General features: G+C 37.1%; 1 long non-coding RNA gene across 2 annotated transcripts in view; it reads right to left on the reverse strand.

The window, feature by feature from the left end:
- Positions 1-1,382: 1,382 nt before the first annotated feature.
- The window catches only part of LOC307166464, a 59,835-nt gene continuing 33,448 nt past the window's right edge, over positions 1,383-27,769 (reverse strand). For both annotated transcript variants that reach the window (XR_013822630.1, XR_013822631.1), the window contains exons 2-4: positions 3,271-3,489; positions 2,075-2,221; positions 1,383-1,631 (exon numbers count right to left, since the gene is read on the reverse strand). This is a non-coding gene — a long non-coding RNA (uncharacterized lncRNA). The remainder of the gene's footprint in view (positions 1,632-2,074; positions 2,222-3,270; positions 3,490-27,769) is intronic.

The raw sequence follows: 27,769 nt of genomic DNA on the forward strand, positions 1-27,769 counted from the left end.
ATTTTATAAACTCTAAATATATTGTTTTTTTAGTACTCATACTGTATATGTCTGAAACCTAAAATAAACATTATGTGGTTGAAAACACTGAAAAGTTGTGATATATGACAGCGCTGAGTGTGTCCGTCTCTAGCTCAGCGCCAGCCAACGAGCGAAAGGACATTTGAATTTAGCAGTTGATCACGTGACGCGCTGACCGTGCTAATCACACCGGTGTGATGTACGCTCCAGGGACCAGCCTAGACTGATCACACCGGTGTGATCGTAAGTGCAAAAGGGTTAAGGTGGATGATGACGCAAATTTCTTCTAGAAACAAACTTTGTTGTATTATTTTCATGTTATCACTCTGAAGCTGCTTTGATACAATCTGTATTGTAAAAAGCGCTATATAAATAAAGGTGACTTGACAACCTGGCACTGCACAACATTTTGCACTCTTCAAATGCATGTTATTCGCTTGGCTGCTTGATCCAGTGTTAGAGTCACATTTTTTTTTTTTTACCTACTACTTGTCACGCGTGAATCAGTGGGCGGGGCTACAGTGGTAACTATGTAGAAGTAGGCATTGATCTTTCTTTCAAATATCTATGACGTCATACATCGGCACATTCCTCGGGTCATTTTCAGACCTTGGTTTCAATGAAAGCTATTTTTGGACTAACAATGGAGTTTTCAGTTCTGAAACTTACAGGATGATGACCTCTTATATGTAAAAAGCTCAAGGAAAATTTGATTTCTCAATTCATGACCCGTTTAATAAATTAATACTTTTGTTCAGCAAGGACACATTAGATTGATCAAATGTGACACAGCAGGCATGTATAATGTTATAGGAGATTTCTGTTTCAAATAAATGTTCAGATAAATGTATCACAGCTTCCTCAAAAAAATATAAAGCAGAACAGTTTTCAACATTGATAATAGGACATTTTTCTTCAGCACTAAATCAGCATATTAGAATGATTAATAAAGGATCATGTGATACTAAAGACTGGAGTAAAGGCTGCTGAAAATCCAGCTTTGCCATCACAGGAATAAACTACATTTTAAAATGTATTAAAATAGAAAACAGAAGTTTTGAATTGTAATAACATTTCACAAATTAATGTTTTTACTGATCATATTGATGAGAATATTTTTAGATCTTCTTTCTAAAAAATCTTTCTCTCAACATAATGTTTTGCTGCAATAGAGGATAATGTAAAAAAAATAATAAAAAAAATCACAATTCGTAGAGAATTTTGGGTAAGGTTCAGATATGACTATGGTTTAAATGTAACTTGCATCATGCATCTGAAATCTGGACAAGGTGATATCTCAGTACACACACAGCAAATAAAAAGATTTTTTCCCCACATATATATGAGTAACGCTCCTTTTATTTAGAATAACTGAATAAAATCCCTGATATTATGTTACAAATAGTCTCATACCTCTTCACACCAGGCAGCCCTGTGAAAACTTTGTCAGCCAAGCGAGCAGCAGTCTTTCCTTGCAGGGTTTTGCACAGCAGCGAGGCCGTAAAGCACTGCTCCACTGCCCTCATGTATTCTTCATGAACCATCATCCGCAGTAAATATTTCACAAACCTGCTGACTAGCTGTGACGTTGATGCCCCGTCTGGAGATGCCTGGGTGTCACATTTGGAGAGAGAAATGCGATTATGCTCAACAATGTCAGCTGGTGCCACTTGACGCCAAGAGAGCTGCGAGATTCAGGATGTGTGAGATAAGGAAGTTTGTGAGCTGTGTGCGTGAGCCCAACTTCAGCAGAAGCATTGCTGAATGTGTGAGAAATGTGTTTGTGTGTTTTACTGTATCAGGCAGAGGATGACTGTATCGATTTATTCCATAAGCGCAATGAGCTTTGGTGCATGGTGGGCAACTAAGAAAACAGATAACAAACAGACGCGTCTACAAACTGATGAAGAACAGACTGTTGTAGTATAAAGCCTTGTGAAGATTAAAGACGGCAGAAAGGGCTCTGCAAATCTTTCAAGTGAACATTTAATAATGATGTCAAAACATTTTGCCCCTTATAACAGAAGAGTAAAGCATTTTTTGAAAAGTGTACCTTTTTTTTCTTCCATAAAGGAAACGTTGATCACGGTCTTCCCAGTCATTATCAGCAGGATCTTCAGCCGCTGGGCCGCTACATACTATCGGCAATATAGGTTATCAGCAATAGGGCCCAGACATGCCGGTGACTCACTCAAATCATCTATAAATAAATTAAAATATGAAAGCGAGGACGTTTAGCACCCAATTAATGTTGGAGCAAATTTGCACAGTCAAAGCATCGACTTCCTTAAGAATGTGAGGAAGGATTTCAGACACTGCCCATGTAGAAGCACCAAACAGTAGGAACATATAGCAATTAATATGCAAACTAACTCGTCTGATATATTGTTTAGAAGAGCTGTTCCATTTATACCATTTCTTTATTTGATATTTTTATTTTAATATTTAGAATATATTTAGTTATATTTATTTAAATATAATTTTGATCTCTGTATATTTATTTGTTTATTTATTAGTATTTGTTTCTATGAACATAGGCACAATGTATGTAGTTTTAATTATACATTAATATTAATATTTTTCAATTATTTATTTATTTGACTTTTTATTGAATTTTTTAGCCTGAATATACAATTTTGATGTCTGTTTATTTATGTATTTGTTTCTATGAACAGGCCTAGGTAATTTTTATACATTAATATTATTTAAAATTATAATATTTTTATATTAGATTTTCACTGACAATTTTGTTTGCACAAAATGGGTTTTAATTTATAATTGAATTTACTAGTTGTAAATGTCCAGTTGTTACACATGGTTATGCAAAGTATGACTTATTATTAATCTCTTTTTAGACTATTTCTGTTTCTTAATAGGGGGAGGTGGGGAGAATAAGTGGAAGAATCCACTTATGTTTCAGTGGTTCAATGGATTCATTTAAATGATATATTAGGTAAGTTTTCATTTTCATAATCTTGCCTAGGGCCCCACAAAACTCATGGATTGGCCCTGTCCTTTGGTTATGAAAAATCTGCCAAGTTTTGCAGAATGCTAATCGCACACAGGAACACATAGAATTCAATGCGTGTGCTCTAGTACGCCTAACTCTAAGAGTGATTGTATCTGTGTGCATTGTATTATTGAAGGGAGTTCATCAACTACTGCAGGTAAATCAGATTTCCATTTCTTTGGCAGAAAAGTGAAGCCACTGCCAAGGTCAGGGAAGATAGGACCCTCCCCTCAGCTCACCTGATATCCAATCTGCAGAAGTGGCATGGTGGTTCCAGTCAGAGGCCCTAGGCTGATCTCTTAATGTGTCATCAGTTGTCATCATCACTGTAAGCATCTCATGCTCTCAGGTCAGCCACAACAATCTGTTAATATCTCTGCCTTTCTTGTGCGCACTGGGCCTTCAGTGTCCCACAGAGAGAGTCTTAAAACACTGCCCACAGAGAGAATCTTCTTTCCCTTGAGCAACAGTTGAAATTATAAATTGATTAATAATTACTCATATTTCCAAGTAAATAAATAAAATACAATAAAAATAATAATCTGGAAAAAAAAAGAAAGTGTTGACCCAATACAACAATGATTCAATATAACATAAAATTCCAAAAATGTTGATTATGATTATGTAATATTTCTGATTATGTAACTTATTTGTTATAAATGCTGAGCTGATCTCTTCAATTCAAATCTTTATTGTGTGAGTGGACATGTTGAATCGAATAAGCACAAGATAAAAAGACGACTGTAAATGAGATTAACTCTTTGGCAAATAATTAAAAGTCTTCTCAGCAAAGCTGACTAGAAACATCTAGGTCATGGGTAAAATTCCTAAAAACAAAACCATACAAACTGATAACATGTACATGCTGAATACAGGTTGTTTAGGACAAAAATGTCTGCCAAATGTATATAACAAACAACTTGCAAAATCTTTCAAAAGATGTGGAAATACAATGCATATAACTCAAAATTCACAAATGTATATAATATTTACTGCGGCAAATAACAATGTAATATGGTCACTAAACATTTAGTAGTTGGACAGATTTATTTTACAGTTTATAATTTAAAACTTTAAGCATTTAAAGGGGTATTTTTAGAAGCAGTAACATCATTTAATATATTACATATATCACTATTCCGTTTTCATGTGAGGATTTACACAAATTAGGCACAATTATGTAAAAATCTGCTGATAATTAAATGTTTCTAAGGGGATTATGAAAATGTTTTAGAAATTGTCAAGGACAACAGCGTCATAAAATAAATAAATTAATACATCAATCAATATAGATCAGCGCAGTAGTTTTGTTATAAACAGACTGTGTACAATAAATGTACAGGAATTTCTTCTACTAACTAAATTCCTTTTTAAACCCAAGGGTGGCACTGTTGCTTCGGCTTTCGTACTGCAGTTTCACCCTCTCCTGTTTCCATGTTTCCACAAAGTAGGACAGATGGCATTACTAAACACCAAATTGTAGTTCAGATTGTTCAGTCACAGTGTAAGTTGACGGGGTGTGAGAGAGACTTGTGATGTTAGCATGTGGAAGATGCCTCTCAGTTCACCAATGCAAAGTGGACAACTGCGATTTTAAAGGAAAATTAGTAGATGTAGCAAGCAAACGGGATTTTTTTTATTGCAAATATAAAACGTAACAGAGCATATTATACTAAGTGTATGTAAATGGATTATGTGCATTTTATGATACAAATGTTTATGATCTATTGTTTAGAAATATTTTATATTTATGCATCATCAAACCTTTAACTTATTAATTGGTTGTAATTAAATAACAGACCTTGTTCAGCTATGGGACAAAGCATTAGCTTTTAAAAAATACTCATTGCAATTGCTTTAGTAATAACTGGTTTATATTTATTATGTGTATGTTAGTGTGCCTATATGGTGTTTATGTGTATTAAAATGTGTAAAGCTCAGCCAGCTGTACATGCTCCGACAGTTACACGGGTCAATACACGGTAGGTGGCAAACAAATCCCCTTGAATGAGTCACCCGCTTGAATGTAACTTTTAGATGTCTGAGCAAGTGTGATTTACATAAAAGCGTCAATGTCAGAGTGTATGAACAGAACATTCAAAATCACATATCCTTTTGAAATGAGAGAGAAAGAGCCATAAAAAAAGAAGGAAAAAAGAAAGAGTCCATGCTGATATCGAATCATGCAGTTTTCAATCTTTTCATACCCAGTCAATCTGATCAAAGTTTTTCATATCTTTCCATCTCACAGATCGGTGGTCAAATTCCAGAAAGCAACTGACGCCGACATGCCAAGAAAAGACTTTTGCACAAATTCTCATTTAAATGATGCCAATCAAGTTTCTGATGATGGAGCACTAAGGGAAGTTATAGATCTGTGATCCCGCATATAAGCTTGAATTTGGAGAAAGAGTGTCGATAAATTGAATTTCACTGTGCTGCACTATGAAAATAATGAAATTTCACCTGAAATATGCTGCCTTGAAATATCACTTCCCCTTTAATCTTCAAATCCCCCCACGAAGCTCACTGTAGCACTGTTAATTTACCTCTCATCAGTGTGAACAAGCTGAAAACATGACTGTCATTTGAGCAGAAATAGCTGTCATCTGAAACGCACCCTGAGAGAAAATGAACAAAAACTATGGCAGCAATAGTGATGTATCAGATAATACAACATAATGAGGCCGTTTCTAAATCCCACGATATTTACTCCAGAATAAACTCCTCACCGCAAGCCATCAAAAATGCTTGCTTTGTCATCTGCTGCACTATTAGCACGGCTACATACTTCGTCACTTCACAATGAGTGATTGAGCTTCATCTTTCACCACGTATGCAGATTACAAGAATCACTCATATCTAATATGTCACCTTTCATATTAAAACACCAGAGATTTGTGACAGGAACGTGAAGGATTTGCCTTCAAAGAAACGGCTCAGGGCAAATAGACCTCAACCTGGCTCACTGGAAAAACGTGCCTCTACTTACAAATCACTGCAGTTTCCAGTTGAAATGAATACCACTGACAGTAAACACCAACAACTTACAAATTACTTTTCACACAAATTACAATTACAGGGGCAGGGTATCAATTAGGCTAATAAAGACTTATTTTGCATGGTTCCTTGCACAATACAACATTATGACCTCAAAACATCTTTATGTGCATGTGATTGCATCACAAAAACAGCTCCATTTCTATGGCTTTACTAACCTACTAAACTTGCTCTGTAAACTTTTAGTAATTTTGCTTGTTTTCGTCATTTTTTTATGTCTGCTGTAGCTTATATTAATTGTATTTATTAGTCTTAGTTTAATTAGTTTAGTACTTTAAGTTAAACTAAACAATAATGAGAAATGTTGCCTTGGCAACTTGCTGAAATGAAATGTTTAATATCAGTTAAAGGTACTCTGTGTAACTTTTGTCCCTCTGTTTCGCTGTGCTTCAGCTTTGCGGATGAATATGGTTCTCAGCGCCTGTGAACAAATGGAAATCCAAATCTAATGTCATCTGAGCATTTAAGTGCAGTGTTTTATGCTGTTGTTTAGACTAACATAAATAACGATTATTAAGGATGTTACAAAAGTTATTAAAATTGCCAGTCTAATATGGTCAAACGTTGTTATAGCTGATATTCTGGTCAAATTGACTATGGTAGTAACTAATTTATAGATTGTCATTGTCATCAACCAGTGGTCAACATCATTTCAAGACTCACCTACTCGAAAGGATTTACTAGTTCTATAAACTTTACCCATTAAGACAATTTCTTGAAAATAAATTCCAGCACAGTGCTACAACAACCCATCATGAAATGACCCTTCACAATGGATAATGCTTTACAATTAAATCTGTTAGAGAGCTCCATATGGAAATTTATCTGTTCAATAAAATACAGTACTCACCTGTTGAGTAATAAAATCGCCATTTCCGCGTCGCTTTTACAACATTTCAAATCCCATAGTTCTCGCCACCTCCGAAAAGCCAAGCCAAGTTTTAAGTTTTCTTCTTAATTTTTTCTCCCTGCGTATCATTTTACATTACATCTGGAAATACACAAAGAGGTGTCGGCGATAAACCAACACGCTGTGACAATTTAAATTACAAGCGCTCCTCTCAGTCTCTGAGGAGATGTTTGATATGTTAGCAGCTAGCAGTCTCCGATGAGGTTCTTATTGCAGATGTGAGTCAGAGAATGGATTTAAGTTGCTTAGCATAATGGAAGTAAGAAGAGGTGTGATCAAGGCTAATATCTGACATCACCTTGACCTCCTGAACGAAGCCAGAACAATAAGCCATCACAGCAGTTCTCTCAGGAACACTGCGTACAAAGAATGTGTTGTGGCCCCAGGATATGGGAGGTATGATGTATTAGCATGAGGAGAGCCTTGCCCATTAACAGCCTGCTTTGTTTATAACAAACGCTACGTTTCTTTGCCGTAGCCTTTGTGAACTAGCATACCACCCGGGCCACCATTCCAAAGGGGTGCGGATCGTCTGCATGGCGGAATAAAAACTGGAGCATTCTCTTCTATCTCATCTGTCTCGTTAGTGATTAATTCTCCAGCCAAAAACAGTGACTTCCTCCTGCATTAAGTAATGTGACACCTCCATAGAACGACAGGGCGAACAGGTCTGAAAGTGCCCGAATGCCGAATTCTTTCCTGCTATAAATCATTAGCCATTAGGGACCTGTGGGGCTTAAACGACTTAAACAAATGAACTTGTCTGATTTAATAAGACCTTCAGTTACATCAATATGCTTCATGAAAGAATAAATTGGAGGGTGAGAGGAAAAAAAGGAAATTGTAGTAGGAACGCAGAGATCTCCCCATGCTTCACTGTTATCAACCCCTTGTACTAAGTGTAATTGATTTCCATTTATGTTCATGCATTTTCCACGTACAATTTCAAGTTCACACAGTGACCTCAAGGGGCTGAAATGTATTATATTACATAGAAACATTGTTTTCCAAAAAATTCCGTATAGGGATGGGCATTGACACAAATGTCACAATTCAATTCGATTCATAAGCTTGCGATTCAATTTAATTCCCATTTGATATATATTGATTGGTTTGGATATACAGTGGGGAGAACAAGTATTTGATGCACTGCCGATTTTGCAGGTTTTCCTACTTACAAAGCATGTAGAGGTCTGTAATGGAGAGGTCTCCAACCTCTACACAATGGCCAAGACCAGAGAGCTGTGTAAGGACATCAGGGATAAAATTGTAGACCTGCACAAGGCTGGGATGGGCTACAGGACAATAGGCAAGCAGCTTGGTGAGAAGGCAACAACTGTTGGCGCAATTATTAGAAAATGGAAGAAGTTCCCTCGGTCTGGGGCACCATGCAAGATCTCACCTTGTGGGGCATCAATGATTATGAGGAAGGTGAGGGATCAGCCCAGAACTACACGGCAGGACCTGGTCAATGACCTGAAGAGAGCTGGGACCACAGTCTCAAAGAAAACCATTAGTAACACACTACACCGTCATGGATCAAAATCCTGCAGCACACGCAAGGTCCCCCTGCTCAAGCCAGCGCATGTCCAGGCCTGTCTGAAGTTTGCCAATGACCATCTGGATGATCCAGAGGAGGAATGGGAGAAGGTCATGTGGTCTGATGAGACAAAAATAGAGCTTTTTGGTCTAAACTCCACTCGTCGTGTTTGAAAGAAGAAGGAGGATGAGTACAACCCCAAGAACACCATCCCAACCGTGAAGCATGGAGGTGGAAACATCATTCTTTCGGAATGCTTTTCTGCAAAGGGGACAGGACGACTGCACCATATTGAGGGGAGGATGGATCGCAAGATCTTGGCCAACAACCTCCTTCCCTCAGTTAGAGCATTGAAGATGGGTCGAGGCTGGGTCTTCCAGCATGACAACGACCCGAAACACACAGCCAGGGCAACTAAGGAGTGGCTCTGTAAGAAGCATCTCAAGGTCCTGGAGTGGCCTAGCCAGTCTCCAGACCGGAACCCCATAGAAAATCTTTGGAGGGAGCTGAAAGTCCGTATTGCCCAGCGACAGCCCCGAAACCTGGAGGATCTGGAGATGGTCTGTATGGAGAAGTGGGCCAAAATGGTCAAGAACTACAGGAAACGTATGATCTCTGTAATTGCAAACAAAGGTTTTATGTACCAAATATTAAGTTCTGCTTTTCTGATGTAACAAATACTTATGTCATGCAATACAATGCAAATTAATTACTTAAAAATCATACAATGTGATTTTCTGGATTTTTGTTTTAGATTCTGTCACTCACAGTTGAAGAGTACCTATGATAAAAATGACAGACTTCTACATGCTTTGTAAGTGGGAAAACCTGCAAAATCGGCAGTGTATCAAATACTTGTTCTCCCCACTGTATATCAGGTACAGCACATAAAAATATAAAATATAAATTGATATATAAACATTTAAATGGTGTTTAACACTTGTTTTCATGATGGATTTATTCAAGCATACATTCAACATTAAATTTTTCTAGCCTACGGGGGTTTATGCACAACAAACTTCCGCATCACTTTCGGTTCAGGGGTCTCATTTATAAAACTGTGCGTAGGAACCTTATTAAAAGTGTACGTGCGCCCGAAAGCCAAAAATGGCGTACGCAAAAAAATATTCAGATTTATAAAACCGTTCGTACGCCAGAACCTGCGCAGAATTCACTTTATAAATCCCAGTCAGCGGAAGATTGTGCGTACATGCGTCTCCTCCCCGAAATAACCATATATGGAGCTTACAACGCCTAGTTTTACTATGCAGATCCTCATCTGCATATCATTTGCATATGATTATTCATCCACGTGATAACGTTTAACGGTACAAGACACATTACATTAATAAAAATCAAGTAGTTGCCTATCCTTGCCTTGTTTTTGAATACATAAATCAAATAGTGTAAATACATTTCAGAGAAAGTTTTTCTCAATCTTTTCCACTGGCCGAATTTTATTTTTAATTGATTTATATTTTTAATGTAAACAGATAGGCCTTGGGCATTATTTGCACGAAACTATTTTCTCAGACAATCTTGTATTATCATAAGAAATTATCTCTGTGGTTAAAACATTAAAACACAGCATGCCACAGGAAAAGTGTTCAAAAACATCGCATCCACAACAAATATTTCTATTGACTGAATTTGAATATAAAAATGTTATAACTTCTCAGTAATGATTTCATGTTTAAGTGCTTAACTCCATTAATTTGAATGGCATTATTTAATCTAAATGTTTATATCAGAAGTAAAACATAGTTTAAATCATTATTTTATTTATTTAAACTGTTATTTGCGTCAGTTTCACTAAACGGCTCAACACGCTCGCTGGCGCGGACATTTAAGAAGGGATGGATATTTGCTTCAAGTTACAGGCTTGGTGAGTGAAATTATATTTGTATTATCTTTCTGTATATGTTTAATTTCTTTAGATTTTCTGTCTAAAAGTGACCAAAAATACACTTAACTCCAGCTCACCATCGGTGTCGCCAATTCCCTTTGTCTCCAGAATGTGCGTACGCACGGCTCAAAGTTTGCTTAAAGGTGCGCACATTCTCCCGTCAAGTTTGTTTTTTATAGATCACAACCTTTGCGTGGGAACTGGCGTACGTACGTTTCCAGACCCGTTTTGTGCGTACGCACGCTTTATAAATGAGACCCCAGGTCTTTTGTATGTGCTATTAAGCTGTTTTACTCAAGATACCTTCAAAGGAGCGAGCAAAGATGATACATTTAGATATTTAAATTGAATAAAATACCAACAATAAAAATAACTAGCTAGGTTAGGTGATTACCTTAAAAAGTACATAGATGTTGCCATCAGTTCGTACTGCCGTTTACACTTTCTCTGACAAGCGGATGCAATGAGACCCGTTTTCCTGTTAGTTCACACAATGTTTGGCATAAAGCCTACTATCGAGCTATGGACATTGAATGGCTTTTTTGAGGTAAATGTAGTTACATGAAATTTTGTTTACAAGCTGTTAAGTTGATGTCTTTCCACTGTTAAAACACAGATTGAGTGATCCATTTTCTAAGTTTTACTGTATCATTCAACACAACTTCTGATGTTCATTCATGTTCATTTGGTGCTATAACTTAGTAAAGAGGAAGAGATGATCATGTGATCCCAGCTGCAGCTTGAGGCACCTATGCGTTCTGTCACGCCACATTAACGAGCGGCAAAATGGTATTTATTGTTTGCGTTTTTCATAATAAAATTGACAATTTGAAAGAAAAACTACTAATCATGTTTAGTGAAGTTTGGTTCATGCATCAACTGAAAACAGACCTAAAGTTAGATTCTTGGGATCTAGGAATCAATATAGTTGCTACAGTTCAAGACATGTTTTGAAGTTCTAAATGTAGGATTTTTTTTCTTTCATTAGATAGCTTAGGTGCACGTATTAGCTGTATAACAGCAACCGTTGTTATCTGCTGTAAGTGTTAGTAGACTGTCAGACTGTGAGAGACTCTTGAGGCAGGCTGCTGTAGTTTTGGCCTTCTGGGGATACAGGCTCTTACTTAGAGCTTGAGGGTGTGTGTGCGTGCATGTGTGTGTCTGTGTTCAGGGAGGGTGGAATACATGCTGGTAACCATGGTGATGGTGAGGTGCTAAGGCTCATTAGAGGAACACACACAGAAGGTACCAGGAACTGTGGACTGGGTGAGTGTGCAATTGTCTGTCCATGGCGGAGAAGCAATGGACCAAACAATGTGTTGAAGTGTTGTTAGGTGGTGAAAAAAGATCATGTTTGCAGAATATAGTCTTCACACTCTTTCAATTGAGCTGAAATGTAAGCCTTCAGCTGGCAATTTGGTCCATCCTGCTTCCTGGCCTAAAGCAGAAGCCAATCATGCTCTCATGCTCCTGTCATATCTACTGTAATCCAACTTTCTAGGCTTCTGCAAGGCACTGACCAACAGTGGTATGCAAATTAGGGCCAAACACATGATGGTTCATGGAAGGCCTGTTCTAGTCAATGGAAATATATGAATATGGAAAAAAAAAAAAAAAAAACTGTTAAACTTGAACTAAACAGTTGTATTTTTTGTGCATGCCATTAACGTGCAAAAAAAAAAAAAAAAAAAAAAAACTTACTTCAAAGCTCCTGCAATCCAATTTAATGCATAACTGCATGCATATATTTAAATTAAGTTACTGACATTCTTTTCTTGCTTTCTTTACTTCCACTTTATTAGGCAGACCTGTTCAACTGCTTATTTATGCAAATATCTAATTAGCCAATAATATGGTAGCAACTTGCATTTAGGCATGTAAACATGGTCGAGATGATCCAATGCTATCTCACGACCAATTCATACAAATTCATACGAATGAGTAAAATATGGCTGATTCGTACGAATTCGTACGACCTCACTCGTATGAATTTGTACGATTTGTCTAAACCCCAGTGACGGTTAGGTTTAGGGGCGGAGTCAGGGGTAGGTAATTCGTACGAATTCATACGATTGGGCAACTCGTAAAATATGTACTTGGCAAAAATCGTACAAATTAGTACGAGTGAGGTCGTATGAATTTGTACGCATTAGCCACCTTGTAAAATACATACGAATTGCCATGAGATTGGGTTGGATGATCAGCTAAAGCTCAAAGTGAGCATCAGATTGGGGAAGAAAGGTGATTTAAGTGACCTTGAACGTGGCATGGTTGTTAGTGCCAGACGGCTGGGCTGAGTATTTCAGAAAATGCTGACCTAATGGGATTTTCATGTATAACCATCTCAGAGAATGGTACAAAATAAAAAAATAAAAAAACTAGTGACAGGCAGTTCTGTGGGAGAAAATGACTTGTTGATGCCAGAGGTCAGAGGAGAATGGCCAGACTGGTTCGAGCTGAAAGAAACAAAAGTAACTCAAATAACCACTCATTACAACCGATTTTTGCAGAAGAGCATCTCTGAATGCACAACATGTCAAACCTTGAAGCAGATGCAGCAGCAGAAGACCACAGCTGGTGCCACTCCTGTCAGTTAAGAACAGGATACAATTCACATGGGCTCACCAAAATGACAATAGAAGATTGGAAAAACATTGCCTGGTTCGATGAGTCTGAATTTAAGCTGCTAATTTCAGAGGTCAGAATTTGGCGCAAACAACATGAAAGCCATGGATCCATTCTGCCTTGTATCATCGGTTCAGGCTAATGGTGGTGTAATGGTGTGGTGGATATTTTCTTGGTACACTTTGGGCATATTAGTACCAATTGAGCATTGTTTAAATGTCACAGCCTATCTGAGCATTGTTGCTGACCATGTCCATCACTTCATGACCACAGTGTACCCCTCTTCTGATGGCTATGTCCAGCATGATAAAGTGCCATGTCACAAAGCTCAAATCATCTTAAACTGATTTCTTGAACATGACAATGAGTTCACCATATTCAAATAGCTTCAACAGTCAGATCTTAATCCAACCTTTGGGTGGTGGAACGGGAGATTTGCATCATGCATGTGCAGCCGACAAATCTACAATCTATCAACTGTGTGATGCTATCATGTCAATGTGGACCAACATCTCTGAGGAATATATAACTTTGCAACTACATGTCAGCTAACTCTCATTGTAGTATTAATAGACTGTAGTAGACTGTTAGGTGTTAGGGTCGGGAAAGTAGAATAAGTTGACACGTACTTGCAGTTACTTTTTAGTACTTGTGCAGATAATAGTTCAGTTATAGTCAGTAGAATGTCTAAAGCTGGTCCTGTTTTTCATCAAGTGACAGCAAGGACTTTTACATTGTTACAAACAAAAATCTGTGCTGTTTTTTCGAACTTTCTATTTATCAAAGAATCCTGAACAAAAATGTATCATGGGTTCTACAGAAATAAGCAGCACAACTGTTTTCAATATTAATAATATGAAAATATTTTTTTTTAGCTCTAAATCAGCATATTAGAATGATTTCTGATGAATCATGTGATACTGAAGATTGGAGAAATGGCTGCTGTAAATGCTGCATTGCCATCACAGTAAAAATTACGCTTTAAAAAATATTTAAATAATAATGAAAAATAGTTATTTTAAATAGTCATAATATTTTTAATCAAATAAATGCAGCCTTGTTGACCATAAGAAACTTCTTTCAGAAATATTAAAATATCATGAGTACTTTGTGCAGCAAATAAACGGTTCACATTTCTTTACAGATTTGTTACATCTTATTTGCATAATTACTTTAGTGAATCGAGTTTCAATACAACACAAGTAAATTCAACGTAAATGTGCCTATGTATGATTATTGTTAACTAGTATGAATGTATTTTTGCATTCACATTCTCTTACACATTGTTATACTTTGTTCCTTTAAAGGGGCATTTCACCCATTTGAACATTGTTTTTTATTGAAAGTGGGTCATATATGTAGTCGAAATGTAAAATAAATTTTGAATTTGGTGCCTTTGTGACCGAGAAAAGACAAAAAATAACTTCAGGACGCATTTGTATGAAAGACAACAACTCCCACAATGCACCACATTGCACAGCTCCGCAAGCCACTCCCACTAATCCAGAAAGCGCATATCTACCTATAAGAGAAATCACTCTTCCGTCTACAAGGCTAGCTACCACCAGAGCTTGAAATTCATTTCACATTCACACAAAATGTCTAGTTAGTTGGCGAACTCATTAGTGCATTACTCCTCGTTTGTATTTCTTTCGAAAAGGTGAATTATTGCATGGTACCTGGATGTTCAGTCAGAACATATGCGGTGCGAAACTAGGATAGTTCTCAACACAAACGTCCGTGTCCTCGTCTGATTCAGAGATTTCGTCCAGGAGAAATTGTCATCGTTGAAATTCTTTGCCGCAGACGGACTCTATCTCTGTGTTCGTAGTTGCATCTTACAGTCTATGAGTTGCATAGTGAGATCACCGGCGCCACCAGTCCGCCCTAACTCGAGCCAGTCCGGGCTCCTCGTCCGCGGCAGACAGGTCTTCTGCCTCGGCTGCTCTTCGCTATAATGCGGCTTGTAAAGGTAGCCACAAACACCTGATTCAAGCATCAGACTTCCGAAATCCTCTTCTTCTATATCATACTGAGCACTCTCCTCCGCTATTGTCATAACTTTACATCTGTCTCCACAGCGCCTGTTAGCTTAGCTTCAAACAAGATGGAGGATATTTGCTTTCAGTTTCAGAGAGTAAAGTCCCACCCACTGATCTGTAATAGGTCTGTAGCGTGATCGGGTCCCGCCCCCTGGGAAAGATGAGGAACTAGTGCTTGTAGTCTCAACAGAAATCCCCCCCTCTTACACTTCCTCCTACAATGACGCAAAATGACGATTTTTGCGTCATTGTAGGAGGAAGTGTAAGAGGTAAATAACAGATTTCTCCCGTCTCAGGGGAAAATGAGAGAGTGTTGCACGACCATTCAATAGTATGACTGGGTTTCTAACAATGCAAAGCTTAATGCAAATGGGTGAAGTGTCCCTTTAATCGATTTGGATACTTTGTTGATGCCGTAGATCAAGAAAAATGTATAATCAATAATTTGAGCTAAGATTGTTTATAATAAAAGCGTAGTTGTTCTCAGTGTTTCACAATGACTGATCAGACTAAAAGAGCACTTTAGAAATTAAATAACAATGGAATACATTCATCCTTTATCTCGCTGCAGTTTGTTCAGGGCAAAGTGCCAAGTTAATTGGACAGTGTTAACTGAATTCCCTTCCTGTTTCTCACCACTTTCCGCTCCCTTTTATTGCTATTGGAGGACAGGTCGGAAATGCTTATGAGGCATTTTGGTGTCACAACCCAAAATTGGCCGACACCACAAACACTGAATTCATTAAGTCACCCCTCCATTACTGGGGCCACGTCAGATGATGGAAGATTCTCCCTGATGCCGCCACTTTCTTGATAGCTATCTAGTGTAATTAAACTTATAATTGCGATGCCAAGAAGCGTTTCTCCCCGTAATTGCATGGTAGAATCCTGACAAGACTAGCCAGTTATTAGAAAGTCGAATCTCAGGCATTTTAATTGACTTGGCTAAGACATGGGTGAGATTCTCATTGATAGCCTATACTGCCAACACATTATTATTATTATTAGTGTTATTATTATAATTTGGAAAAAGAAATGAAACAAGTGTTAATGCCATTTTGGGTGAGAATAAAGTTTAGCAATATTTCTGCAATCAATAGGCACCATTTATAAATGAATGATACACAATGAAATATAAAACATCAGCTTTGTTAGAAATATATTAATATATTATATTAATATATTACATGAATTAATAAGAATAATAACCATCATCATCAGCATCATCATCATCATAACAGTACATTGTATCAAAACAAACAAACAGCAACAAAAAGCAACTAAAAAAAGCAACATATTAACATACATTAGATTGTTAATCTATTTAGCTGAGGGATGTATTGTACAACCTGAACGCTGACAGAACAAAATACTTCCTGTGTCTCTCTTTATAGCACTCTGCTGAAAACAGATTGTTGCTGAATGCACCCTTTTGTCTGAGTAATGTGTCATGTAGTGCACATGATGCATTCTCAATTTATGAGATTGATGAAATACATTTTTGCTAGACATTCTCCTTTTTGTAATATTTTTCAGTATCTCAAATGATACTCCAATAAAAGAGCAAGCCATCCAGATGAGTTTGTTGAATGATAAATTATTTATATATTATGCATATGAGGATGATACAAAGCATTTTGGTACACATCCTACTTTCCCTAATTAGCTGACAGACCACGGTGCTGTCAACATCGAGGTCATGAGCTAAAATCCCAGAGAACACATAAACAGAAAATGTTTACCTTGAATGCACAGTAAGTCTCTTTCAATAAAAGCGTCTGCCAAGTGAGTAAATAAATCTTAGATGGAACTGACCACAACATAGTGTTAAAACCTTTCCATAAGTGTACTGCAGACTCCAAACGATGAGGGTTATGTAAAAAATAGATGTCCCTTATAAACCGGGGACAACCCAAAATTTTGATCTACGTGTGCAAATACTTTGTAATTTAATTTGTAATGTGTTTTCCTGTTCATACAATAAAGATGTGATTTATTCCATTGTGGGATTATTCTGATGGCATTCTTTAAAATATTCACAAATGAATGTAAATGAATGCAAATGCAGTGTATATACAAGTCTAACAAAGGGCATTTTCAAATTTCATGTCAATTGGTTTGTATTGTTCTACAATAAGATTTTTAATAAGGACAGTGACTAAAATTTGGACTTGGCATATGAACAAATTTTAACATGACTAGAAACTTGAGACAACAACTGGCTTCCTCTATATTTCACAGATATGTATCATATCAAAGGGAAATAGACCCATTAAATTAGGCCTCAACAGTCCCACGGTGCTTTTGGAGTGTGAATATGCCACAAAGCTACAAAAACTGACCTAGTCTTAATCTAACTGATAAGTCTTATTCTTATCCACTGCAAGGCTAAAACCACCTCATGTCGCTTGTTGAAACTCGTATGAATTTGTCCTGCAGAAAACAAAAGGACTTACCAAATACATGTTGCATGTACACCCTTACCAAATACATGTTGCATGTACACCCTCAAAAATGAAGGTTCCAGAAAGGGGTTTTTGCTTCAGTACTGTATAAGAACCATTTTTGGTTCTCCAAAGAACCTATAAACCTCCAAAGTCCTATAGTGAACAGTTCTTAAATGTATGTATATATATATATATATATATATATATATATATATATATATATATATATATATTTTTTTTTTTTTTTTTTTTTTCTTCTTAGTGTGAAAACATTTTAAAAATCAATCAACCAATGAATCAATCAATAATGTTTTTTTAGCAAATTAATTGCTGGTTCAGTCAAGCCAAGTCAAGTCCCTGAAACAGGTTCCAAGGTGCAAGGGTTGAAAAATGTAGAAAAAAAATGTATCATCTCCGCGTAAACCTCAAAAACGCGTATCTGTGAAAACGCCAACGGCGTGCACACGCATACTACACGCTCAGGACAAGTGACAAATTGCTTTAAATTCAAAGAGCACTTGCTTTGAATATTGTGCTTAACCACTTCCATAAGATCATTGTTCCACATCTTGCTGTAAAGGAACACATTTAGGACAAATGTTAAACCTGAAAAGAAAAAAAGAAAAAAGAAATCCATTTATGATGACCTAAATATAAGACAGCGTTCGTCTTACTTGGGATTTAAATTAGCCTACAACCAACTTTTATACCTTGGAAAATTAGATGATTAAAGTCAAGAGAAAAGGCTAGTGATGGGGTACGGGGGATGGGAAGATGAAACAGACCTAAGACAGAGGGATGTACTAGAGTGAGAGAGCCTGTTCAGCTCCACTACACAGTACTCTTCTAAAAGAGCATAATCTCACAGAGCCCATACTCCCATGAGTCTACAGAGAGACTGTGTGCTGCATTATACTGACAGTCAGGTGAAAAAGCTCTTGCAAACCTTGCTGTTATCATGATGTTCTGATGTTCTTTATCTATCTGTCTTCCTACTGAGAGAGAGAGAGAGAGAGAGAGAGAGAGAGAGAGAGAGAGAGAGAGAGAGAGAGAGAGAGAGAGAGAGAGAGAGAGAGAGCAGATAAATACTGCATGGAAACGGCATGATGCATCATGGTATGTGGTCTAGATTACTTTGCAGATACGGCGAGAATGCCTGTAAAAAACAAAAATGGTATGACCATGGTAAGGTTAAGGTTACCATGGTCATACCATTTTTGTATGAATCATGTGGATGCATTCAGTACTGACTGTGTCTATGAAAGCAAAAGTATTAAACTGAATGAATGTTTGTCTTCTTACATGAAATGATATCATCAAAAGACATTCATGTGTATATGAAGTGACAATGTCTGAATTCCAGAGACTTTTTTGTTGAAGATAAAAGTGGTTTTGTGTCAGCAGCATTGCTGACAAGTGCTAAAAACAGATAACACCGTGACTGTACTTTATTGCCGTCCTCAGTAGCAACAGAGACGGAGAAAGGGCACCTTCTTATATTGAAGATGATGGCTCATTTTTACACATAGTGCACTACTGACAGGTATAAAATACATTAAATAAAAAACTTCTAAAAATAATTCTGTTCCCAACACCTGGGCAGTTTTTACAAGAAAAATGTTTTTTATTCAGCCAATACGTAGCTCTATGTATTGACACGATTATTTCCAAATGTAACTTCTCTTAAATTAGAGAAAGGCAAATAAATCCTACATACTGTGAAAGGCCACACATACATACCATGCATAAAAAGCATATTTAAACAAGAGTTTCCCCATTTACGATTTATATAATAATACAATCATGCAAATTAAACCTTTATCCAGGATTAAAAGATTTTCTTTTATGTCATATTCAAATTCCGCTTTTAAACTGTATAACACCATTCCATTACCCTGTTGGATTTACCCCAGACAGTGCACGACTTCACTTTATTTGATATTAACTTGCATAGACAGTATGCTTGATATATTTAGATCTACTAAATATTCATGAGTCATGCATCTTATTTGTGCATGTCATTAATTAGACTTCTCTTACAGCAGTTAGCTCAGGGTGATGGCCAAGGGGCTTTCTATCAGTTGGGAAAATTGCAGTTGGCCCAGGTGCTCTCAGTCTCAGCTGGTGTTAATGTCTATAGTTTACTCACTCCTGAAATAAACAGTACGAATAGAGTTCCCTTATATGGCGTGGGAGTTGCAACCTAATCTGGAGTCAAACTGCCATTCTTGATCCTACTTTAGATTTGTCAGGATGGTTTTACTCGCAACCCACCTTTACTATATCAGATGCTAGAGCTCTAAGTGATTCCCATTAGCCGATATGACAGCTTAGTCGCTAGACACATTCTCTCAAAAGCCAGCTCTCACCTTTTGCTATGTGACTGGGATACTTTCAAAGAAAATAAAGCAGTGCTTTACATTGGTTAGATTGTTCATTGTGTGTACAATAACAGTCAGGGTTACAGTGAGGCCAATTGGGGCCAATTTAAAAATAAAAGTTAAAATACTCTGAAATCAAACAAAATGATGGTAAACATGTTTTAGAATGAAAAAAACTGCTTGCTAACTTTTTATGTGTAAAGTTATATTCAGTTTTACAACTTTGTCACCATGACCAGACAACAACATGTATACAATTACTGTAATAAAAGCTCAAATAATACACAATGTTTACAGAATAAATAAGTGCATGTATCCAATTAAATATATATTCATATTTCTGCTTTTTAAAAAATGCCCACATTTACCTCTATTGTAAGTTCCTCACCATAAGTTTAAAATTTTCACAAATGCTCTTGGTTGATCTTAACTTGTATTGAAGCCCAGACTATTTCATTACGGACTAAAAAGGCATCATTTTGGTTGTATATCAATTTAACTGTTTAATTATGCCTCAATCCGGAGGGAAAAAACACACACAAAGTAGCCTTCTAATAACTTATCTGTACTACTATGAAAGGTGGCAAGCAAAAGCTTGGATGCTGTCAACAGAAACATCATGTCCGTCTGAATGTCACTTAGAGTGTAGGCCTATCTCTTCAGCGTAAATGTGACTTGTGGTGCTGACTAATGGGGAATTTAAAAGGACTTCTTTCCAAGTACTGCCTTCACTAGGTCACTCAACGTCAATCGTACCTCTGCTCTGAACAAAGCTCAAAGTTAAATCAAGAAAAATAGCTGACATGGCATAGCCACAAGTTATTATGAACATGTGAAAATGAAATTAATTCAATGCAATGAGATGTCTTTCGCATCCAGGAAATGCTGTCCTGGAGCATCCCAGCGCATGTCTCATTTGTCATGTTCTTTCTCGCAGGCAAATTAAAAATGCAAGTGTGCATATAATTAACAGATCGCTCTGACAAAACAAGTTCATGTGCATGCAATTCTCAGAGGTCACCTCTACCTCTTGAAGTTATTACTTTGGGGTCACGTGTCATAATCAACTGTCTGGTGGTAGGACAGCAAGGAGGGCAAAATATTCAATTTATGTAGAGAGGTTAGCTATACGACTTCAAAAACATGGCTTTGCTTTTAGCGTAATGTGTAGGGCAGGAACTTTGCCGCCTTACCATTGAGTGGCCCAGGGACCAAATCTTCGGAAATAGCTTCTGGCGGTTCTGAAGCAATGCACACATATCAAAGAAGGTTACCAGGTCCGATCTATGGAACAGGGAATCCATGCACATACATTCACATTGCTGAAAATCTTTTGATGTGCTTTCAAATGCAGAATATTGATAAAACACGGGGTAAAGAAAGACTCAAACTGTGCAATATTTCCTCTGGTGATTTTACTGTTATTGAACTTCAGTCATTTACGCCCAGCGAAGCGGTTTAAAATAGCCCTGAATTTCTATGGAAACGTCTATTCAGAATTCTCTACTGCTCCCTGGACAGTCAAGTATTTTAAACAAATCCAATTTGTATTGTTGTTTAATTGTCCATTCCACCACCTCCAGGACCTCATCACAGATCAAAAGAGGACTTGAATACATTATTCAGACCTCCATAGACTCAATCAATGATCTTTAACTGTGGTACACAAAGCATGAATTACAACCTCCCTCCTGTTTCTTCACATACATCACATCAGTCTGTATCATCAGAGCCATATGGGCTGGAGGAATTCTTAAACATTCTTGACAGCAGATTGCATTTCCACCATAGAGGTTTTATTTATAGACAGTTCAACCTATGAGTCCAATATTGCCTTTAAAAGTAAATACAAATTTGGAAACTTGATCCAACCTTTGCCACAATGGCTTCACAACCAAAAGTCAATATTTTGAACTAATCAGTGCCCTATTTTACATTACATTTTCAAATTTAACCACTGGCCAACAGGATATGAGTAGCAGGACAATTTCCTGGAGCATGTTAGGAAGGAATTGTATTACTTTGAGATAAATTGATTTTAATGAGTGAAGTACATTTCATGTGGTCATAATTATTGTGGTCATGTTCCCTTTGCAGTCCTCTGCAGCCTAATTTAAATTCTGTTCAATTTCATCTTCATTATTTTCTCATTGTTCACAACACGTTTACCAGTGATTAAAAATATTTATAAGTAGGCGTATCTATTATACCAACACAGGCTCTAATTTAAAGGTTTTAATTCACAGACTCAAAAGGAAAAACGAGAGAGAAGTTATGCTAATTGAGAACTTATGGCCTCATTTTGTATTCTACATATTATTCATGAATCCTCATTAGAATAGTCATAATTCTAATTAATATAGCTGTTCGTCTTTTAAAAAAATGGTTAAATAAGATGTTGCCAGCCCTTCATCATAGTAAAGACAGTTGGTGATTACATCATGGCCAGTCTCTCTTATTTATTATCTTTCAAAGAGAGTAGGCAAAACTGTTCAGAAGTCTTATTTCAAACACTGTGCAGATTTGTTGGAAAACATCCACACACTCCAAAACTGCAGAAGAAAGGATTATTTGTTTGACTCCACAGCAAAAAAAATACAATATAAACCACTTTATATACACATTCATTCTCTCTCTCTCTCTCTCTCTCTCTCTCTCTCTCTCTCTCTCAATTTTTTTCAATTTCAATTTCATGTTGCTTTATTGGCATGACAAAAAAAATGCATCTGTGTTGCCAAAGCATAAGAACAAATATAAACAACAACAAGGAGTTAATACATCTGATATAGTACAAGTAAACAGGACAATTATGATGTAGATGCAGATACTAAACACATTCTGTGCATGTCCCTCAAAGGGTACATTGAAACAATAATATATATATATATATATATATATATATATACACACATACACATACACATACATATATATATACATACACAAACATACATACATACATATACACATATATATATGTACATAAAAAAAGAAGAGAATACAGACAAACAAGATAACAACAAAAAAAAAAAAACACATATATATACAAATATACATATATGTTATTGTATATCTATATATATATACTTCCCTTCCCTCCGCTACCATCCTGCCCGTCTGCACTCTATATATATATATAATACATAACTTGTATAAATACCTCTTAAACAATTTTCTATTAATTTAGCCTTGTATTGTGGCAGGAGAAGACATATTTAGCTGCTAGCCATGCTGTGCTTTTATCTTCCCCTAATAAAAAAGGAAGCTTTTTGTCCTCAGTGTAGGTAGTGAAGCCTGGTATATGTTTTTCAAATTTTTGGAAATATTTGGTTCTTAAGTCTTCATATTTGGGACATGTACATAGGAAATGTAATTCTGTTTCGATATCCTGGTGGCAGTGTGAACAGACACGTTCCTCTCTTGGTCTCCACACTTTTAAATGTCTACCTCTTTCAATTTCCAGCTCATGGTCACTGACTCTGTATTTTGTTAAAATTCGTATTTCTTTTGGATTTTTTGTTTTGAGATATTCGGCCAATTGGATATCTCTGTTCAGGGACTGATAACAGAGGAGTTTGTGATGTATTTTATTTTCATTTTGCCATTGTTCTGTATACTCGTCTTTTAATTTAGTTTCAAATCTTTTGATTGAAGACTGAGGATTGTGTCTGTGGCGACTCTGATGCTCAGAGTACCTGTCTCTCTCTCTGCCTGTCTGTCCACTACTGACTGTGTTTATCTCCATGTACCTCTGAGCTAGCTGGTCCAGGGGGTGGACGTCTGAACCCCGCTGGTTGCTCAGGAGAGCTTTGTATGCAATGGAATTTTTATCAGCTTGATTTAAATGCTGCCAAAATTTAATTGACCTTTTTTGGATTTTAATTTTCAGAGGGAATATACCGAGTTCTGCTCTGCATGCATTGTTTGGGGTGTTTGGGCGAACTTTTAGAATAATTTTACAGAATTCCAGTTGCAGTTTTTCAGTGGGAGTTTTATCCCAGTTTTTAAATTCTGGATTCGAAATCGGGCCCCAAACTTCGCTTCCGTAAAGCATTATTGGTGTTATCAGAAAATTGTAGATTTTTAGCCAAATTCTTGCGGGGATATTTGTTTTTCCAAATTTGCATTTGATTGCATACAAAGCTCTCCGAGCTTTATTACATAGTGTGTTTATGGCCAGGTTGAAACTCCCTGATGCACTAATTTCAACCCCTAAGTAATTATATGAACTCTTTTGTTCTAGTCTGGTGTTGCCCAGAGTGAAGTTGTAACTCTGTCTATTTCCCAGAGATCTGGCTCTCCTTTGAAATACCATAACACTGGTCTTTTTCAGATTGACTGTCAGTGCCCATTTCTGACAGTACTGCTCTAGGACGGACAGGCCCTGTTGTAAACCTTCTTCTGTTGGGGACAACAGAACCAGATCATCGGCATAGAGCAGGAACTTGATGTTGGTATCATGAAGAGTGAGACCTGGGGCTGCAGATTGTTCCAACATGGTTGCTAGTTCATTGATGTAAATGTTAAACAGTGTTGGACTCAAACTGCATCCCTGTCTCACGCCACGCCCTTGCTTGAAGAATTCTGTTCTTTTGGAGCCAATTTTTACTGCACATTTATTTTCTGTGTACAGTGATTTAATAGTGTCATAGACTTTACCCCCTATCCCGCTTTCGATAAGTTTGTAAAAAAGCCCATCATGCCATATTGTGTCAAAAGCTTTTTTGAAGTCTATAAAACATGCAAATATTTTCCCATTTTTAATTTTGGTGTAGTTTTTAATAAGGGTGTGGAGAGTATAAATGTGGTCTGATGTACGATATTTTGGTAAAAAGCCAATTTGATTTTTACTTAAGACATTGTGCTTGGTGAGAAAGGACAGTATTCTGGCGTTAATAATACTGCAGAAAACCTTCCCCAGACTACTGTTCACACTAATGCCTCTGTAGTTGTTAGGGTCCAATCTGTCGCCATTTTTGAAAATAGGGGTGATGAGTCCATGGTTCCAGATCTCGGGGAAATAACCAGACTCCAGAACGAGGTTGAACAGCTTGTGGAGAGCTGCCTGCAGTGTAGGGCTACTGTGCTTTAGCATCTCAGGGCAGATGCTGTCCACTCCACAAGTCTTTCCAGCCTTCAGGGCCTTCAGTTGGCTCTGTATTTCTGCTAGAGTTATTGCTGTATCTAGGGGGTTTTGGTAGTCTTTCACCTTTTCCTCTAAGTGGTGGAGTTTTTCAACTACTGAGTGTTGTTGGGGGGTGATTGCACTATAATCAATATTCTTATACAATAATTCAAAGTGATTTTTCCAGATCAAACCATTTTGTATTGTTAATTTATCTTTAGTTTGTCTTGGACTGAATTTATTCCACAAATTCCAAAAGACGTTTTGGTCAATGGCTTCTTCTATTTTGTTAAGTTCTTCAGATCTGTAAAGCTCTTTTTTCTTATTGATTAGTATTTTGTAGTTTTTTAGTGCCTGATGGTATTGGACCCGTATCTGACTCTCATGGGGTTCTCTGTGTTTTTGGTTTGATAATAGTCTTAGTTGTTTTCTAGCATAAACGCATTCATTATCATACCATTTTTCTTTTGAGGGTTTGTGTTTTGTTATTTTGTTACTATAGTTAATTATTTTGAGATTTGATTTTGTAGCTAATTCAACAAATATATTGTTTAAATGCTGTGTAGCCAAATTTACTCCATCTTTTGTGCATGGGAATTTAATAAGTCTGAAGAGATTAAGTTTTGATTTGATTTCTGTACTCTCAAGTGCAGTTAAATAATTCTCTATGTTGCTGCATTTTTTCCATATATATTTTTGGTGGAGGTCATACATTTTGCTGGTTTCTGATTCTTGTACAAAGCTATACTTTGTAGACTTATTTAAATAAAGAATTGTTTGGCAGTGATCTGAAAAGGGAAGTTGTGGTGAAACTACAAATGCATTGATATCCTCTGGGTCGATATCGGTGATCGTATAGTCCACCACACTGTTACCTAACACAGAGGAATAGGTCATTCTACCCAGAGAGTCACCACGGGTCCTTCCATTAACTATGTATAAGCCTAGGCTTTTGCATATCTGGAGAACTTGTCTTCCGTTTTTGTTTATAATATTGTCAAAACTTTGTCTTTGTGGTATTGCGTGAGCTGGGACTGGGGAGATTTGACCGAAAATGTGTTTGTTTCCATCTACTTCGATGTAGTCTTTCTCTTTTCCAGTTCTTGCATTGAGATCTCCACATAATAAGATGTGACCCAATGATTGGAAATGAATTATCTCCTTTTGAAGTTCTTGAAAAATCTCCTCAGTGTAATAGGGGGAGTTTGAAGGTGGGATATAGATAGCACATAAATATATATCTCTGTTGCTATTAACTATACCTCTGTTGACTTTTATCCAAAGGTGAGTTTTTCCTTTTTTCACTGGTGAGATATAATTTTTATATTGTGCTTTATGCCAAATTAATGTTCCCCCTGAATCTCTTCCATTTTTAACATTTTTCTTTTTTACAGAAGGTACCGAAAATTCAATGTAATTATTAGGACAATTAGATAGTAAATCTGAATAGTTCCATGTTTCATGTATAATGATGATATCTAAATTATTTACACTTTTTACAAATTCAGGATCTGAAGTTTTATCCCCAAAAGTTGTGGAGTACAAACCCTGGATATTCCAACTACTAATTGAGAATGACATTTGTCTAGATACAGGAACTGTGTTCCACGTAGAAATGTACAATTTAAAAAAAATAAAAAAATAATAATAATAAAAAAATAATAATAAAAAAAAAAATAATAAAAAAAATAAAATAAAAAATAATAATCCAACTCCAACGATATTAAATATTATAAATGCTATGCACCTGTTATATATGTTATAGATGATATATAGGTTTGGTGTCTAATAATGTTGAAAGCCCATGTTAATTTAACAGTTTTGAGCACAGCAAGGTGACTAGGTCTCTTATCTGGTTTGGATCGCAGTGGGCAGATGGTGGTATTGGTGCTCTGGTAGCTATGGCGTAGCTCTCTCTCTGGCTGGGTGGTGCAGATGGTGGTATTGGTGCTCTGGTAGCTATGGCGTAGCTCTCTCTCAGGCTGGGGGGCTGAGGCATGTAGGCAGGTAGCTCCCTCGGTGGATGGTGGGCTGTGACTTCGTTAGGTAGGTAAATCTCTCTGGGAGGTGGGGGCTGTGGCAGGTAGGTAGCATTCTCTCTTTGGATAGTGGGTTGTGACATGTAGATTTCTTGGTTTGTTTGGTTGTATTGTTGTTGTGGTTGTTTTGTGTAGGGGGGCTGCTGAGGGTACCTCTGCTGGGTAGGGTGATGTCTGCGTGGGTGAAGAGATTTTCCTGAATGACTGTAGTTTCTTCTGCGGTCAGGTGTGGAAGTGCGGCGGCCTAGGGCAGTGTCTTTGAGGCTCTTCGCAAATAGTCCCACAGCTCTCTTACTGAGGTGGATGTGGTCACATAAGTGCTGCTGAAGTATGTCTCTGTGGAGGGCTACATGGACGTTTTGCAGTTGTGTGCATTTCTCTCTAATCTCCGCGTTGATTGTGTTAATTGTGTGTTGGGGTGTGTCAGTCCTTGGAAGTAAAGATGATATAGTTACTCTTGCTCTGGGGTATTTCTCACTCGCTTTCCTTGCCACCTGCAACAGTGCTGATGGTAGGTCGCTGATCCTTGCAGTCAGGTCGTTGGTCCCTGTGTGGATCAGAATGTGCTCCACGTCTTGGTACCTCTGTTTGGATAGCTGCTCACTAGCCTTCTTCGTGGTGGGGCTCCAGAGTTTCACTGCTTCTCGGCCTGGGAAGAGCCGT

The sequence above is a fragment of the Squalius cephalus genome (assembly GCF_949319135.1).
Source record: "Squalius cephalus genome assembly, chromosome: 10".
Classification (NCBI taxonomy): Eukaryota; Metazoa; Chordata; class Actinopteri; order Cypriniformes; family Leuciscidae; genus Squalius; species Squalius cephalus.